The following is a 15,627-nucleotide window of genomic DNA, read 5'->3' as shown; positions in this document are numbered from 1 at the left end:
AAGTCGAAGTGAATTCAAAACAATCCTAATGCTGTCCCTGATGCCCATACCTCTCTTATTGCAATGTACCACTTTTTACCATTTATTATGTTTGTTTAGACATTCATTTATTTCCTTGATAGACAGTAAGCACTGCTTATAAATTGTAATTTGGGGGGAAGGATCTTCCATATTGAAATCATTTGGGGTTTTAAAAGGCAAATTCCTGGAATTGATTCTAGAACTACAGGAAGACTTGCCATTATTTTCTGTATGATACACTGAACTTTATTCTTTTAAATGCTTAGTGTTACTAAGCTACTGCTATAAATTCTTTTATTTACCTTTGTGTTTTCCAACTTCTGTCAACTCTTGGCCTAATCATTACTAATACCCAGCCTCAGCCGTACCGAGCTGCTGATTTATTTCTGAATACATCTTCAGGATATCAGGATATCCTCAGACGTCATCGTTCTGGGCAGGCTGATGTTAATCTTGTTATAAACCTTGCTCCCTAGGAGCTATTTTCTGACTGCTTTCTCCTATTTATGCCTTACTTAGGATCCTGTTTCAAAATAGACCAAATGGAAACACACTCTTGCCTGACTGATGCTGTGATCTAGAATATCCTATTACACACTTTATCCATCAAGGTGAACCACACAGCATCTTGAAGATAGCCTAAATCATGCCCACATGTGCTACCTCCCTTTAATTATTCTAATTAAGACTCCTTTTCTTCCAACAAATGACCAGCCCTATACCTAAGACTCTTCTTCGGTGGCCCAGTCCTAATCACAAATATGCAATTTTACTTCTTGCTGTACCCTCAATGAGTGGAAAGCCTGGCTTCTTGTAAAAGATGAGAGAGGGTAGTCCTAGCCTCAGTGAGAGGGGGCATTTAAGGTAACATTATCACAAACCTCAAAACAGTTTGTCCCCTTTTCTTTTCACCTCTCTCCCCCATATGCCTAGACAGGATGAAACAGATGCTCATTAATTCTTAAAATCCCTTTAAACTATATAATGTACACTCTCAGATTAGTGAGATTAAAACACATGGTAGTTATATAGTTTATAATGTGTCCAGAATTAATCAATAGATCAACAGCACTATTTGCAAGGTAGGCAGTCAGGCCTGAAGATTTTTTACCAAAAGCCCAAAAAGGAAACACTTCTCAAGTTGCTGTTGGTTATCATGATCTGCGCAAACAAATGGTATTGCTGCACAACGTCAATAGCCCACATTCTACGCCTTGTTTTGCTTTTTAACACTGAGAAGACCAACAGCTGTTACTGATCTAAGAAGAACTAAAGCATTTACAGTAGGTGGTACCACCTGTGCTTTTCTTATTCCACCCTTAAAAATCTGCTACTTTATTTTGGAGCTGGATGGAGAATATGGCAGTGACTCAATGTCAGGGGGAGTGAGTAGTCAACTCTGGCTTAGTTCTGATAAGGAGTAACATGACCTTAATAAGTCACAACAATGTGTGTTGATGAATATCTTCTCTTGATTTTGCTTTATCCATTTCAAGAATCTAAGAAAAGACCATAAATAAAAAGGAAATTTGAATTCAGCTGACTTAACTGAACGAAAGATTTACAACCCAGATAAAATGCAAGATTCTATATATATGCAAATAATGATCTTAACTATTTCATGTTTCATTTTAGCTTCTTTACCTTAAACCCTAGAAAAAATACACTTGCCAAGTTACTGCCTACTTGATCCTATAGCTGTGGAATTTTAAATTTAAACAGGTTGTTGGTGAAACATGTCTTCTATTTCCAAGTGAAGTGTTTAAGAGATTATGGAAAATAGAGAATTAACTCAATTGGGGACAAAAATAGCTTCGAAATTTGGTAGCTTGAGTTACCTAGCACTTATATATGAAGTTTCCTCTAAATGCTAAATTTCAAAATGTTATATACAGAATAATTTAAGTCATGTAATACAAAACTTTTGACAAAAGGAAATGTATCGAGTGATACATTTACTTCAACTGAATCAGGGGATCCCTACACAACCATGAGTTGATGTTTCTGCATCTTGGTGTTCTAAATTAATCAATGTTATAGAAATTCAACTAGAATTTAATTGTTCAATGAAAAAAGCGAGGTAATAATCTCTTGTCATTTTTTTTAACAACTTTTCACATTTCCCATAGTAAATTGGGGGAGTAATCCCCCATAGTAAATTCCCCATAGTAAATTTCCTGAGTAAATTGTTTGCCAATATGGTATATTCTAACCCTGCCTATTTTTAACAACCTTTCTTGCCTTCTGAAGCAAAGAAACAAAAACGAAACCACTCTAGGACAATATATATATATATATATATTGCTTGAAAGCATTTCCCTTTAGGTGAATTACTTAAAATTCAGCCAAGTACAGACACTGTTTTTTAATTGCTGTTTTAGAAAACATTTGGACCTACCTGGAAATATTAAATATAAGTCTCATTTATAACACTAACAATAGGTTTCATTTATAATCATGAATAGAGTGTCAACTCAAAGAATGGCCCACATTTACTCCATCTGAGTTTTGTTTCTATTATTCACCTCACACTTCTCTGTTAGTTTTTGCTTGCTGTTTTCCAATATAATAATATTAATAAATAATATCATATCCAAATAGTTCTTAATTATGCTAGCACATTCTTTACTGATGGAGTGTTTAGTCAGAATTTTGTGTGTTTTTTAAAATTTTTATTATTTATTCATTCATGAGAGACAGAGAGAGAGGCAGAGACATAAGCAGATGGAGATGCAGGAAGCCCAACGTGGTAATCAATACCGGGATTTGGGGATCATGCCTTAAGCCAAAGGCAGACACTCAACTGTTGAGTCACCAGGTGTCCCATAATTTTGTGTTTTTCTTTCCAATCCAGTGAGACACATTTTTCCCTACAGAACATGTTGGCAACGGTGCTATCACACATACAGAAATCTTATGCTATTATTACATTATATGTTGGTATTACAGCAATGAATTTGTCTGGATAGCTGTAAAATATTTTTCTCTTATTACTATTTGTCATGTCCAGGGCATAGTCATGATGTTGGTGACACAGTGCTTAGATTCAGACTGCAAAATTTGGGGATTTTCTGAAAAGTGACTCTCACACTGACAGCTGAGACCCATTGCTAGGAATAGAGAACATCTCCCTGAAGGCTACATAGTTACAGTTCTTCTACATTAAGCCACCAGTTACCAATAATTACCCAACGTAAAGAACAAATCCTTCAAGTGTCTTGTTGTTGCTTCAAAAAGAATGCCAGGCTTTCCTTTACTCATCCACAATTAGTTTTGCTAACTTGAAAAGCATATGACAAGTCGACCGATCTATGAACCAGCTGCCATCTGATAGCTCACCTCTGCAAAATGAGAAGGGAGCTGATACCAAGATGCAGATTCATGAAAGACACCCTGAGAAAAATCAATGTGAAATAAAATAAAAGTGGATAAATGAAGTCTGTAATTAAGGACTTAACAGGAAGCATTTACTAGATGGAATAAGTTCCAAATGAAAAATAGTTTGAAAAGATAAGTCACAAAACCTGTGCTAAAAAAAATGGTAAAAGATAAAGAGGGCAAAGTACTTAGGAATTTCTATTTTACTACTGATAAGGCCACAAATGAGAATGTTCTGCCCAGAATTAATACAAAATTTAGGTGAATATGTTGGGTTACATCTCAGCCCTCTTGGACTCTTGTCTAAGTTTTTCTTTTTGGCAGACCAGGCTATCAAATTTTAGTAGATGAGTGAAAAATCAAATCATATTTCAGATAGTGAAATGATATGAAAGTGCCTAGCCTGTCTAGAATGGGAAAAGGATAAGACCATTAATTATAAAGTGAAACCACTTAGCAACTCAAGAATTGTATTTAGGATGCTGAATGTATAGTTGACAATAGTCATCCCTAAGAGCAGAGATCATATAATTTCATCTAGAAACAAGAAAGTAGATGTGCTTACTATACCTACTTACCATGCAATGTACCTACTTGATAACCTTCCATGTACTTATTTGCTTTTTGGCAGTTCATTCAATTAGATAAATTTGTATTAAGTACAAATTGTGTTCAAGGTACCCTTGAATGTCATGAAAGTAGGTAAACATGGTCACAGTTGGCATCACCTGTGTCAGTTGGCCTTAGGTTGCCAAATCTATTTTCTCTCTCCTTGAATCTGGGTTGCCCAGATTCCCCTTCAAGGGAATACTTACTGACTAGCTATGAGATATAGTCATTAGAGAGCTTACTGTGATCATTCTGCCTCAGTTAGAAAGAACCATTATTACCTAAAGTCATTCTTTTTCCTAATTTCAGTGCCTGAGCAAGACAGGAGAATAAGAATCTAGTCTTTGTGGTCTAATGCAGGATACTCTGACAGATAAGCCTTACTCTGAAGCTTTCCACATTGGCTGAGACTGTTGGATCTACATGCAGATCAACTTCTTCCTCCACCCAATCCTATTTCCTCTCTTTTTCTTTTATAGATGTTAGTTCATAATAAATAACTTACACCCCAACTACCATCACGGTATCTGCTTCTATGATGCTTGTTCTAGCCAATAAAATGTGGCCACTGTACCAGCTCTGAGACTAGACTTCAAAAAATCTTGCAGACTTTCACTCTGGGAACCCTACCAAGGCATCCTATCAACATGTCATGAGAGGCCAATAAAACAGCAATGAACCATATCAGAGGTCTTCCAAAGCAACAAGAAACCAATCAACCCAGCAGCTCACTGTACACACATAAACAGACGCATTTTAAACTAGAAGATGAGCCTAGCTGAGCCCAGCCCAAATTGCTAAATAGCAGAATCAGGAGCTAAATAAAAGATTGTTGTTTTAAACCATTGAATCTTTGGGATGATTTTTCATATAGCCAAAGCTATCTTATTATACAAGCATACTTAATATTTCTAAAAAGGCAATTTGTTTGAATTTTGATATTTTTATTATTTTTATAAAGACCCTATAATAATGAACATGCAATTATCATTTAGTATAGAGTTATTTTCAGCTCTAGTCACACAGCTCTGTGCTTATTGTGTGGATGCCTGGAAATCCGGCACTGTCTTTCAGCCAAGATAAAGGCATTTACCTTTAGGCATTTACTAATGATTTATCATGTGCTATTTAATACCTGAAACTCCCTTGTGGCTCTTAGGCCCAGTTGGTTTATTGATAGCTTACACCTTGTGTAACCAGTTAGCCTGAATTAATTATGTAAACAGGGTCATGAAAGACCTCACTGGAAACTTTCGAGTTGCTCTCCCCAAATTAGTATTTGTTTTACAAATTTTGGTAATTCAATCTAGAAACAAAATACATCCTTGTGTTCATAGCAAGGCTTAAGGCAGGTGCTTCTGGAAGTTTTGGGGCCCCTAAATCTTGCCTGAAGTCTCTTTTTTTTTCTGCTTTATAGTATCTTTTGCCCTTATTAAAAGATTTGCATTAATATGCTTTATGGTGACTCTATAAGTCTATTCAATTAACCGATGTGTTGTACTCTGCAGGCTGTGTGTGAGTGTTTAGGTGCTCTTCAAAAATTAAGAACAAGATTTGTGAAATTTTTCTTAGTATAGATCTAAGGAAACCATAGCTGCACAAGATCAAGATCAAAGTTAAATTTGTTTTCTGTTTTTTTTTTTTTTTTTTTTTTTTGCTTTTTGATAAGGGTCTTTGTGTATGTGTGTTTATGTGGTTACATTTTGTTTGAACTTCTGGTTCTGGAGCAGTGTAAAGAAGTTCAATTACAAAAAAGGGAAAAGAGAAAACATGAAAGTCAGCTTCAAACACAAAAAGTAAACATATATTATTCACAAGTATAAGGACAAGAAAATAGAAAATGATTTAACATTATAATCCAATGACAAGTCAAAAGAAAAATAAAACATTTAATAGAATCAACTTCACACATGACAACAATAGAACATGATTAAAGGATATTAGGGCTGTAAACAGAACACATGCCCAAAGTAATATCTTTTAAATACTGGATATGTTGCCTGAATATCCCTTGATAAAAATTCCCTGAAGCTGATGATTTAAGGATTCCTGGTGAAATTCAAACATATTACTAAAATATGGAAACAGCTTATTAATTAAGCAATATATGCCCCAAGACGATGAGCAAAAATATTATTATTTTTGTAAGTTTCCTAGAGAAGAAAGTTCTTGATAAAGTTGATTGTAGCACAAAAGAGTTATGATTAAGTCAGCAAGAATATTTGAAGGTGTAGTGGAATAAAAGGACTAGAGGGTATGCTAGAGCAAAAAGTCCTAGAAACACAGGAGTAATGACTGAGAAAAGAAACACGGAAGATAATGGTTATTTTGACAAAGGAAGTAGTTACTTAATGTGGATCATGGTTTCTTCATAAATGTACAAGGGTTTACATTTACCCCATGGAGGTGTACTACAGCCCCATAGATCTCTTAGAGTATACTACACCTCGAATACTGAGCTGAACATAGTGAAAATACTCAATGGTTTACTGTATCCAACATCCTCCAAGTGCAAAATACTACTAGAGAGTGGCTTAATTCCACTAATATTATGTTACTAAGTATTATGGGTAATAGATTAATGAAACCTTTTATCCTTCTTCATGAGAATTTGACTTTAGGTTAATTTTCTAACTCTGTTCCCCTGGCAACTTAATAAGGTGGTATGTCCTCTATGTTTCTAAGCAACAAAGATTATGATTGAAAATAACCTCTGTTGGCAAATTTAATCTGGACTCAGAGATCTAAAAACTACTAGATAAGAAGCCATAGCTTCTTATGAGTATGATGATTCTATGCATTATGTCTTGAGAGGCCTCTAGAAGCTATGTCTAAGAAACTGTAACAAAATATATTGGCTCCTATGGAGCATGATACTTTTACCTCATGTCAGATCCTGCACCCACCGGACACACACATCCTCTTCTTGCAAGTAAGTAGTATAGGCCACTGAAATGTGCAGAAAATGAATGCTTGATGTTTCCGTCAAGCATTGGAAACTATATTTTTCATTCTATATCCTCCTCCTTAGTAGTCTGGTATCATATATGGCTTATGAGAGTCTTAGAACCTATTCCTCGATTTGGCAAAATTCCCTGGGTGAGTGTTACACTTCACATGTATGAAGTAATATAGTATGCTAATAAAATATGATCAGTTCATCACTATTTTGAACTTCATCATCTACAAAGGCCAAATGAGGTTACATTCATAAAAACCTGGGGTTAAGAACTGGGGATTGGGAATTCAACACCTTTTGGGGAAACAAAATTCAACCCATAATAGAAACATAACCTTGCAGGACTAAAATCATAAAGGTCAGATATCTTGCCTCATTATTTAGGCATCCCTGAATTTTGTCAGGTATTTTTAAAATTAGAAGTAGCATAGAAATAATAGATATTTCCTTCGATCACCATTGCAACTTTCTTCCTTCAAGAGTCAAATGATTTCCTCACAAGATGAGACCAAAATGAAGTGAACACTTCCAACCCCTTCTTACCCTCCAAAAGCTTATTCTGATGCACTTTCAAGACATCAAATTCAATAAACATGACAGATATTGAATAAGGAAACTGTATAAGCAGAACATTTAGAAAAATCTGCAATAATTTGTGAGAAGTGTCTATACAAGTGCAAGACACTGGTCTTTTTCACATATTCCATGAGTCAAGCCTTTGTTACAGTATATTTCTGATTTATATACTTGTTAAAAGAGATACAGAGAAATGGGGTACAGTCAGTTGTATGAAATCAGTAAATATTTAAAAGGTGTGAAATAGAATTAAAATGTCAAAGTCAGCTTTATAATTAAAAAAGCAAGTTACAATATGACAAATGACATATTCATTACAATTTGCTTCTCAGAAAACTAGAGGTTACCAATTAAAAACCTAAGTTTAAGTCTCTTATTTAAGTTTTTAACAATAACAAAAGCTGTTAAGGAACTCTTCCAAAAATCATCCAGATATATGTTTTCATCATATTTTCAGTCATAATTTCACTTTTTTAAAGAGATAGTTATATTTGGCTATCAGAAATGCTATCTGAAACATATCCCTAACTTATTTAATGTTACATGTCATTGTTTTCCATTATGATATGCCATAAGGAAATATTTAGTGCCAGGTTGAGTACTCAGGAAAAATTATAAATACACACTTGGCAAAGTTCCTGGGTTAATGATCTATGGGATAAATACCCAAACACCTCACGTTAAGCAAACTATTTAAAATATCTTTGTAGCGAAATTTAAAAAAAACTGTTATTGTTAAGAAGATTTATGAAAATCACATGGGATACTACTCAATAATTGTCAAATAAACCACTAAAGTTTACCGTATGCTTTTGCAAAAGATCTACTTGTGTAAAGTTTCTGAGCAAGTTTGTTCCACATTGTGCTAAATTATCATCCTGAAAAAACTCAGAAAGTTCCTCAAATAAATGATTCTATACATATTATGTTTCATTAAAGGTATCCAATATGTCACATAAAGCTATTGCTTTGGACACATATGTTTTAAAAAATACCAAAATGGTAGGAGAACTTAACATTTCTTTCCATATCCACAAAACTTCTTTTCTTTTTTTTCCCAATTTTGAGATATTTGACAAGATTTACTGTAGTATAATATGTCTTAACTCCTACATTGAACTTGAAGCTATTAAAAGTTGCAATAAAGACAGGGTAAGTCCTTACACCTCTTCTAGGTGGACTGGGCTTATTATTATTATGCTGTGAAGGATAACCATGTTAGTCCTCTAGGTTCACATTAGCTTTCTTTCCTCATTTGAAAAGGAACTTGTCTATGCTATTTTTTGATTAACTATCTTCTAATTAATCCAAATAGTCTTTGCACTGCCACTCTGAAAATTCCAAAAATTCTTCAATTTAATCCATGTTTAAGTACCTGTGAGAGAGGAGGGAAGAGCAAGATGGTGGAAGAGTTGGGGCCCTCAACTCACCTGGCCTGACAAACTTACCTAGATAAATTTCAAAACATCCTGAACACCTACTTATTCGACCTGAGATTCAAAGAGAGAATAGCTGGTATGCTACAGAGAGAAAAGTTTTGGCTTTCTAAAAGATAGAAAGGCTAAATAAATAAATAAGAATAAAGTGGGGAGGGGCACTCCGAGGAGCACAGCTCTCACTGAGCCCGGCACCTGGCAGGGGATGGGGCATCTCCCCCAGGCACAGACACCTGAGAATCAGCACAGCAGGCCCCTCCCCCAGGAGACCAGCTGGAAGAACTGGGGAAGAGCAAGTTTATTGACCAAGCAGCACTGAAATCTCCATGACTGAGGGAAAATCAAGGGAAAATAGAATCTAGAACTAGAGGGCCCCTTTTCCCCCCCTTTTCCATTATGACTCATTTTCATATTAGACTAAAAATTTCCAGTATTTTTTCTCTTTTCCCACCTTAACTATAATATTTTACCACCTCTTCATTTTTAAGTTTTTTCCTTTTTGACTTTCATATTTCTACAATTATATGTCTTAGATGTATTTTTCACTTCTGGATTCCCTTCAACATAATTTAATTTTGGGAGATATATGAGTTATGGGTTTTTGTTTCTTGTTTATTCTGCCTCGTTTTGTTTTACAATGGTGTAAGTTAATACCTTTTAACACACGTCAACATACACCCAGAAACAAGTGGAATAATGTGCTGATTCATTCTGTGAGATTATATTCTCTCTTCCTTCCCATTCTGCGCCCCCCTCTTTTATCTTGTTTTGGTGTTCAAAGTTGGGGCTTTAAATAAGTATTGATGGTATATATAAATTTAGGATAGAGCATCCTCTAACATACAGAACAAAATACACTCAAAACCAAGAGGAATACCCTCTAGGACCCCTCAGGTAGACTACATTATCTCCACTATCATTTATTCACCACCACCATCCCCCGCCCCCCCCCCCTTTTTTCTCTTTTTTACTTTCTTTTTCTTATTCTCTGTGGTTTTTGGCCCTTTATTTTTACTAATTTGTTTTAAAATTTGTTTTTCACTTTAGTGATCCTTTTGTTTTATGTTGTTCTGTTTTATTTATTTATTTATTTATTTATGGTCTCTGACCTCTTCGGAATCATCTAGGGTATATTTTACTTAGGGTGTGGTTGATATTTTTGTTTCAACCCACTCATACAGCCACTCTGCACTGGATAAAGTAACTAGAAGGAAGAATTCACCAAAAAAGAAAGAACCAATAACAGAGTTACAGAATTTGGATTTAAATCCAATGTCAAAAAGTCAATTCAGAAGTACAAATACAAAGCTACAGATGGCTCTGGAAAAAAGCCTAAAGGACTCTAGAGACTTTGTTATTGCAGAAGTGAGATCTAATCAGGCCTAAATTAAAAAGAGATTAAATGAGATGCAATCCAAACTGGATTTCCTAACTGCTAGGGTTAATGAGGTGGAAGAGAGAATGGGTGACATAGAAGACAAGTTGATGGTAAGGAAGAAAGCTGAGGAAAAAAGAGAAAAACAATTAAGAGCCAATGAAGAAAGGGTTAGGGAAATAAATGATAGCTTGATAAGGAAGAATTTACATATAATTTGACTCCAGAAGAGACTGAGAGATAGATAGGACCACAAAGTATAAAATTTTTTTTTAATTTTTATTTATTTATGATAGTCACACAGAGAGAGAGAGAGGCAGAGACATAGGCAGAGGGAGAAGCAGGCTCCATGCACCGGGAGCCTGATGTGGGATTTGATCCCGGGTCTCCAGTATCGCGCCCTGGGCCAAAGGCAAGCGCCAAACCACTGCGCCACCCAGGGATCCCAGGACCACAAAGTATATTTGAACAAACCATAGTTGAGAACTTCCCTAATTTGGGGAGGGAAACAAGCATTCAGATCCAAGAGTTAGAGATTCCCCCCACCCCAATCAATACAAACCATTCAACACCTCACATTTAATAGTGAAGCTTGCAAATTTCAAAGATTAAGAGAAAATTCTTTTTTTGATAATAAATTTATTTTAGAGTTAGGAGTTCTTATGTCCTGTCTCCCTTTCTGATTTTTCCCAAACATTTAAGAGAAAGTTCTTAATGCAGCATGAGACAAGAGATTCTTAATTTATATGGGGAGAAATACCAGATTAACAGCAGACCTCTCCACAGAGACCGGTCAGGCCAGAAAGGGCTGGCAGGATATATTCAGGGTCCTAAATAAGAAGACTTTCATTCAGAATTGGAGAGAAAAAGAGCTTCCAGAATAGGCAGAAACTGAAAGACTATGTGACCACCAAACCATCTCTACAATAAATATTAAAGGGGACCCTGTAAAAGAAAGAGGGAGCTCAAGGAAATAATCCACAAAAACAGGGACAGAATAGGTATTACGATAACACTATAAATTCATATCTTTCAATAGTTACTCTGAATGTGAATGGGCTAAATGATCCCATCAAAAGACACAGGGTATCAGACTGGATAAAAAAGAAAGTCCCATCTATTTTCTGTCTTACAAAAGACTCATTTTAGACCTAAGGACACTTCCAGCCTGTAAATGAAGGAGTGGAAACCATCTACCATTCAGATGCTCCTCAAAGGAAAGCTGGGGTAGCAATCCTCAAATCAGATCAATTAAAGTTTATCCCAAAGACTGTAGTAAGAGATGAAGACAGACACTATATCATACTTAAAGGATCAATCCAGCAAGAAGACCTACCAATCATGAATATGTATGCTCTTAATGTGGGAGATGCCAAGTATATCAATTAATAATGCCAAGTATATCAATTAATAACCAAAGTAAAGAGATACTTAGAAAATAATACACTAGACTCATGGGCCTTGGCGATCCGTGGGGTGCACCTGCGCAGCTGTGGATGCCGCAGGTTTTTGAAACATGAATTGTTCACTCTTCTTGACTGCCCTTTGCTTGTGAATAGCCTCAGCAGCTCCAAAACTCGATGAAAGCTTAAATGCATAATGGTACCAGTGGAAGGCAATGCACAGATTATATGGCATGAATGAAGAAGGATAGAGGAGAGCAGTGTGGGAGAATATGAAAATGATTGAACTGCATAATTGAGAATATAGCCAAGGGAAACATGGCTTCACAATGGCGATGAATACCTTTGGTGACATGACCAATGAAGAATTCAGGCAGGTGATGAATGACTTTCAAAACCAGAAGCACAAGAAAGGGAAAGTGTTCCAAGAACCTATCTTTGCTGAGATCCCCAAATCTGTGGACTGGAGAGAGAAAGGCTACGTAACTCCTGTGCAGAATCAGAGTCAGTGTGGTTCTTGTTGGACTTTTAGTGCAACTGGTGCCCTCAAAAGACAGATGTTCCGGAAAACAGGCAAACTTGTGCCACTGAGTGAGCAGAACCTGGTGGACTGCTCTAAGGCTCAAGGCAATGAGGGCTGCAGTGGTGGCCTGATGGATAACACCTTTCATCATGTTAAAGACAATGGAGGCCTGGATTCAGAGGAATCTTATCCATATCTTGGAAAGGACATAGAGACCTGTAACTACAAGACTGAGTGTTCTGCTGCCAATGACACTGGCTTCATGGACCTCCCTCAATGGGAAAAGACCCTAATGAAGGCAGTGGCAACTCTAGGGCCCATCTCTGTTGCTACTGATGCAGGCATTTCCAGTTCTACAAAGCAGGCATTTAATTTGATCCAGACTGCAGCTGCAAAGATCTAGATCATGGTGTTCGGGTGGCTGGCTATGGCTTTGTAGGAACAGACTCAAATAATAAATTTTGGATTATCAAGAACAGTTGGGGTCCAGAATGGGGCTGGAATGGCTATATAAAAATGGCCTAAGACCAGAACAACCATTGTAGAATTGCCACAGCAACCAACTATCCCATTGTGTGAGCTGATGGACCACAAGATTAGAGGACTTGAGGACAGCATATCTGGAGGAAGTTTATCTTAAAATTGACCAAACTCTTATTGTGTAAGATAAGACACTTGAATCATTGAGAATCCAAGTTGTGATTTGAATTCTGTGACATTTTTATCATTTTCTGTGACATTACCACTACTTTAATTACTGCTATATATGGCTTTATAATGTTGAAGACTTATTACTTAATTCTAAAATTTTTGACTTCTTATTTATTCAAAGGATATATAAACTTTACCTTTTGAAATAAATTTTAATTCAATAAGTAGAGGAAGAAAAAAATAAAATAATACACTAATAGTAGGAGACTTCAACACAGTCCTTGTCAGTAAATATCAGATCTTCTAAGCATGACATCACCAAAGAAACAAGGGCCTTAAATTATACACTGGACCAGATGGATTTCACAGATGTTTACAGAGCTTTCTAACTGAACACAACTGAATACACATTCCTCCCAAGTGCACATGGAACTTTCTCCAGAATAGACCACACACTAGGTCACAAATGAGGTCTCAACCGATACCAAAAGATAGGATTGCCCCCCTGCATATTTTCAGACCACAATGCTTTGAAACTAGAACTCAGTCATAAGAAGAAATTTGGAAGAAATTCAAACACATGGAGGTTAAAGAGCATCCTACTAAAAGATGAATGGGTCAACCAGGAAATTAGAGAAGAATCTATGGATTCAGGGAAACTAATGAAAATGCAGATACAACCATTCAAAAAATCTGGGATACAGCAAAGAGGTCCCAAGAAGGAAATACATCTCAATACAAGTCTCCTTCAAAAAACTGGAAATAACTCAAATACACAAGCTAAACTTGCACCTAAATGAACTGGAGAAAGAACAGCACATAAAGCCTACACCAAGCAGAAGAGGGGAGATAATAAAGATTCAAGCAGAACTCAATGAAACAGAGACCAGAAGAACTGCAGAACAGATAAAAAAAGAAGAACAGGAGTTGGTTCTTTGAAAGAATTAATAAGATAGATAAACCCTTAGCCAGCCTTATTAAAGAGAAAAAAAAAACCCTCAAGGTAATAAAATCACAAATGAAAGAGGAGGGATCAGAACCATACCAAGGAAATACAAATGATTTTAAAAAACATTTTATGAGCAGCTATAAGCCAATAAATTAGGCAATCTAGAAGAAATGGATGCATTTCTGGAAAAATCACAAATGACCAAAACTAGAACAAAACGAAATAGAAAACCTGAAAGGCCAATAACCAACAAGGAAATTGAAGCAGTTATCAAAAACCTGCCACGACGCAAAATTCCAGGGCCAGATGGCTTCTGAGGGGAATTCTATCAAATGTTTAAAGAGGAAATAATATTCTACTAAAGCTGTTCTGAAGGATAAAAAGGGATGGAATACTTCAAAATTTGTTCTAACAGGCCAGCATCACCTTGATTCCAAAACCAAAGACCCCACCAAAAAGGACAATTATAGAACAATATCCCTGATGAACATGGATGCAAAATTTCTCAACAAGATACTAGCCAATAGGATCCAACAGTACATTAAGAGGATTATTCACCATGACCAAGTGGGATTTATCCCTGAGATGCAAGGTTGGCTTAACACTCATAAAACAATCAATGTGATAGATCACATCAACAAGAGAAAAAAACAAGAACCATAGGATCCTCTCAATAGATGCAGAGAAAGCATTTGACAAAATACAGCATCCATTCCTGATCAAAACTCTTCACAGTGTAGGGATAGAAGGAACATTCCTCAGCATCTCAAAAGCCATCTATGAAAAGCCCACAGCAAATATCATTCTCCATGGAGAAAAACTGAGAGCCTTTCCCCTAAGATCAGGAACATGACAGGGATGTCCACTCTCGCCATTGCTATTCAACATAGTACTAGAAGTCCTAGCCTCAGGAATCAGACAACAAAAAGAAATAAAAGGCATTTAAACTGGCAGAGGAAGGCAAACTCTCCCTCTTTGCACATGACACGTTACTGTGTGTAGAAAACCCAAAAGACACCACCCCAAGATTGCTAGGACTCATACAGCAATTCAGCCATGCGGCAGGAGTCAAAATCAATGCATAGTAATCAGTGGAATTCCTATAAACTAAAATGAGACTGAAAAAAGAGACATCAAGGAGTCAATCCCATTTACAATGGCACCCAAAACCATAAGATACCTAGGAATAAACCTAACCAAAGTGGTAAGGGATTTATGCCCTAAAAACTACAGAACACTTCTGAAAGATTTTGAGGAAGACACAAAGGGATGGAAAAATATTCCATGCTCACGGATTGGAAGAATTAATACTGTGAAAATGTCTATGCTACCCAGGGAAATTTACACATTCAATGCAATCCCTATCAAAATACTATGGACTTTCTTCAGAGAGTTGGAAAAAATCATCTTAAGATTTGTATGGAATCAGCAAAGGGAATATTGAAAAAGAAAACCAGAGCCAGGGGCATCACAATGCTGGATTTCAAGCTGTACTACAAATCTGTGATCCTCAAGACAGTGTAGCATTGGCACAAAAACAGACACATAGGTCAATGGAACAGAAGAGAGAACCTAGAAATGGGCCCTCAACTCTATGGTCAATATTCGACAAAACCAGAAAGAATATCCACAGGAAAAAGGACAGACTCTTCAATAAATGGTGCTGGGAAAATTGGACAGCCATGTGCAGAAGAATGAAACTAGACAATGCTTTTACACCATACACAAAGATAAACTTAAAATGGAT

The 15,627-nt window shown here is 36.2% G+C and overlaps 1 pseudogene; it reads left to right on the top strand.

Annotated features, from left to right (window-relative positions):
• The first annotated feature begins 11,836 nt into the window (after positions 1-11,836).
• On the top strand, positions 11,837-13,349 carry LOC140597493 (procathepsin L pseudogene; annotated as a pseudogene).
• Positions 13,350-15,627: the final 2,278 nt, after the last annotated feature.

This window comes from Vulpes vulpes, unplaced genomic scaffold (genome assembly GCF_048418805.1).
Source record: "Vulpes vulpes isolate BD-2025 unplaced genomic scaffold, VulVul3 u000000762, whole genome shotgun sequence".
NCBI lineage: Eukaryota > Metazoa > Chordata > Mammalia > Carnivora > Canidae > Vulpes > Vulpes vulpes.
This window is presented reverse-complemented; position numbering and strand designations above follow the sequence as displayed.